This window comes from Macadamia integrifolia, unplaced genomic scaffold (assembly GCF_013358625.1).
Source record: "Macadamia integrifolia cultivar HAES 741 unplaced genomic scaffold, SCU_Mint_v3 scaffold1495, whole genome shotgun sequence".
Taxonomy (NCBI): Eukaryota; Viridiplantae; Streptophyta; class Magnoliopsida; order Proteales; family Proteaceae; genus Macadamia; species Macadamia integrifolia.
Window position 1 is genome coordinate 3,223 of NW_024868230.1, and position 4,502 is coordinate 7,724.

Genomic DNA, 4,502 nt, shown 5'->3' on the forward strand with positions numbered 1-4,502 from the left:
TTTCATAATTATGTATTTATATTATATGTTAATATGTTATGATGATTGATGATTGATGATTGATGATTGAATATTGATGATTGATGATTGATGATTGATGATGAATTGATGATGAACTTAGTTTATTCACTTTATTGATTTGTTTTCTTGATGAATATCTTACATTGGTATGAATATAAATATTTAATATTTATTTAGCATATGAGTAATAGGATTTAACTAGTATTTGAGTCAAATATATTGGTTTTATAAAAAAAAGTACACAAGAACGCTTTAGTCAATAAGACGACGGTTTATGCCCGCCTTATTGCTAAGACGCTCCGACAGGCCCTCAAACGCCTCTGTCGCACCAGCGCCTTAAAAACTATGGTCAGGAGAGTCTTAGCTACATGGGGTCGGCTACATGGATCCTTGCCCTCCAATAGGCTCTATCCAAGGTCATATTTGAGGCAAGATCGAGACTATGCATGTCCTTCATCACCGCTTCGTCCATGGTCATTTTAGGCATGCCCTTAGCTCTTTTAGCTCCCTCAATCTGAATCAGATCACTCCTCATTATTGAGGCATCCTCAGGCCTCCTTTGAACATGGTCATACCACCTTGAACGACATTCGTAGAGCTTGTCTTTGGTTGGTGCAATTCCCAAATCAGTTCGAATATACTCATTCCTTACTTTATTCTTCTTAGTTTTGCCACACATCCATCTTAACATCCTCATCTCAGCTACACATAGGCTCTTTATATGACACTTCTTAACTGCCCAATAGCCCGCCCACCCATACACCATGGCTGGTCACAAACAGTCCTATAAAATTTTTCCTTAAGCTTTAAAGGGATACGTTGATCACACAACACTCCGAACGCACCTCTCCACTGACTGCATCCACTTTAATTCTCGGAGAAACATCATCTTCTATGTTACAAATCATATACTCCGTCTTCGATCTACTAATCTTAAAGCCTTTTATTTCCAATGTAGATCTTCATAGCTCCAACTTAGCGTTAATCCCTGCAACTAACATGATGTCATTCGCGAAGAGTATACACTATGGAACCTCATCTAGAATATTCTTACTTAACTCATCCATGATGATAAGTGCAAATAAATAGGGGCTTAAGACTGATCCTTGATGTAACCCAATTGTATTTGGAAATTCCTTGCCTTGACCACCTACAGATTGCACACTAGTCACTATGCTCTCATACATGTCCTTACATCTGCATAAGTACTAGACACCTCTTTTTATTAGGACATGTCGGATTAGATCTCTAGGAACTTTGTCATATGCTTTGTCTAAGTCAATGAAAACCATGTGGAGCTCCTTTGTGTGGGCTGTATAATTTTCCATGAGCCTCCTTAATAGGTAGATAGCCTCGGTAGTGGATCTACCGTGCATAAATCCAATTTGGTTCTTTGAGATCTCAACCTTGGGTAAACACTCAAATTCATAAACTTCAATTTTTTTTTCTTTCATTATGATCAATGGATTTAAATTGTTTACACATAGGGAAATAATAAAAAATGAAACTAATGGATTGAAATAGGACTTTCTAATTTGTGTCTAACTTGCTAACCAAGCTTTTAACCAAATTAGAAACTAGCAACTTAACTCAAAAAGGAAACTTGCCACAAAGTAGAAACTAATTGACTAACAAAAAAGGAACAAAATAGGAAAGTGATATTGACCCAAATTATTGTTCACGTAAGTGAACAATTTTTCTTGAATAGTATTTTCTTACTCTTAGTTTTGTCCTCTTCTTCAAACTTTGATCTACATCAACTCGCCCCCTCTTAGAAAAAATTCATCCTCGAATTTTGTAAAGTGTAAGGATGATTTTATTATAGTGCATATCCATCTTCAATCCGTAGAAAAATTCAGAAAAATTCAGGTATCACTTTGAGGATACAAATGTAATGGCATAAGTTTGATGTTCTTCAAAGTACTTCAAAGGGATAATGAACTCTACTTGTTCAATGTCGATGGCTTCAAATGTGTCAATGGGGTCGTCTTTTATAAGACCAAAACCTCCCAAAAAATAGAGATCAGGAACAGAAACCAACCCTTGGAAGAACTAATATACTGAGACATGTGCTAATGACTAACCTCCCATTACCGTCCCCTCCTCAAAGGCCTCCATCATCGGCAGCCCTCATGGTACCTCCACCTCCATCTCCCCCTCTCCCCCTCTCCCTTTCCCTTGCCCCTCCTCCACCCCCTCCCTCCACCAGTACCCACTCTCCTTCACCCCCTCCTCCACCTCCACCTCCACCTTTCCCTCTAAGCCTCGGAACCAAGTAGCCTCCTCCTCCTCCCCACCCATCCTCTGTGGAACATACCCTTCACTTTGTCCCTCCTATCATCAATGACATTTCTGTTGGTGTTTGCCCTTCGCGGTTCCTTGAACCAGAAATCTCAAAGTGGAAGAACTGCTTAATCGAACACTTTCTTGGTAGCCGTCCCCCCTTTAACATCGTTAAAACCTCCCTATCCAATCAATGGAAGATCCAAGGAAGGCTTTCTACATTTATGCTAAACAATGGCATATTTGTGTTTGACTTCTTTGAAGAAATAGACAAAATCACTGCCCTTGAAGCTGGTCCTTGGCAAGTAGGATGTAAGCCATCTTTCTCAAGCAATGGGATAAGTACTCGATCCTCAGCAAGGTGGACTACCAATCCATTCGATATGGATCACACTCCCTTCTCTGCCTCTCCACTTCTGGTGCACCAAGGGGCTAAGTATTGTTGATTCAATTATCAAAAAGCCTTTATTCTCATACCTTTGTACCAAGACGATGGATAGAATTGCTTTTGCTCACCATCTGCGTTGAGATCGTTGTTGACACCATCCCGCCTGCCACTGTCACCATTTATGATGATAATGGCCACTCTTTCACCCAAACGGTCCTCTTTGAGTGGCTTCCTCCCCATTGCACTACTTGCAATGTTTTTGGCCACCAAACTACCCACTGCTCCTCCAATGTTACTGCTAAGACTGTAATTGATTCTATCTCGCCACAAGACAGTTGCGTCTGAGAACTAGGCTCATCTCCCTTCAAGGGTTAGATCCATCTCCCCTATATCTGATCATCACAGAAGACACTGTCGTTGGAATCGCAATCGCATGGCCTAGCCGAAAAGCTCCAAGGACGCTTGTCCCTCCTCGCTTGACCTTGCAGACTACCAACTTGAAACCGATGGTCATAATCGCTTCTCCCTATTGATGGCTACCTCTTGACTTTGATGACGACTCTGAAGCTGACCCTGACAACTTGTCTTTGTCGATTTTTGATATCCCTCTGGGAACTGTGGAAGGCGTTATCTGCCTTAACCCTCCCTTATGGTTTGCACCTGTCGCTTCTGGCCTCCATGCCTCTGCCTCTCTCCCCCTCTCCACTCCCACCACCGACTTATGCCCTCTCACCTCCTCTTTACCTCTTTCTTCGTGCTCTCCCCCCATTCTTCCTCCCTTTGGGGGCCCCACCATCTCCATTGTGTTTGAGTCTCTTTCCCTTAATGCCACCATCAACCCAAATCTGATCCAACCTTTTCTTTCCCTTCGCCCCACTTTGGCCCATTCTCCTAGCCCTCTCTTTAAGCCCACCTACTAACCCTCCTCCAGTCCAGTCTGGCCCACTCCCTCCACCTCTCTGGCTCACCTTCACTTGGGCTTGAAGTTACCGCTCCTAACCCAACCATAAACCAGCTCTCCCTCCTTTGTCCGATGCTTGTTTGCCTCTCCCACCTCACCTTCCATCCTTTGCTTCGTATGTCCCAATCCTAAACCCCAACTGTCCCCTCTCTGGTATGTCGCTCGCCTCCTCCCGCTGGTCTGCACTGGCTAGGCCCCTAGTTAGGGGTGTCAAAAGGTCGGGTTGGGATGATTTTGGTCGGGCCTAGCAGGGCTCGGTCAATTTCTAGGGTTGTACCGTGAACGCCCGTTTAGCTAAACGGGCTTAGCTAGGGCGGGCATGGTACGGTTAATAATCGGGCCGGTCAGTCTCAAACTTTAATTGAACTGTCATAAATGAGTCTTAACCGGGCTACAGACCTATTTAACTTTAAACAAACCCTCTTTATAATTGGTCTTTTAAATGGGCTTACGGGAAATACCAATAAAATGAAGCAATAATGGGCATAGCAAAGAAAGATCCCATAATTTAAATGGATAAAACCAAAGATGGGCATAACAGCTTAAGTTACTAAGGTACTCAGTCTTTAACCCATGGAACTCAAATCAATTAAACTATGCATGCATAACCCAACTTTAGCAAGTTCAAATCAATTAAACTATGTCTGAAAAAGATGAATGTTCATATAGCAACCACCACCATCTCAATAGTACATATCACAATAGCCTTGGCACTAAATACTAGTGTTAAAAAAAAATACAAGTAGTATTAAAGGAGTTAAGCTAGGTCGGGTTTAAAGAGTCGATTCAAGTCAGGCTTATAAATGTGTCAGGTAGGTTGAGTGTCTGTCAGGCTAAGTGGCTACACCG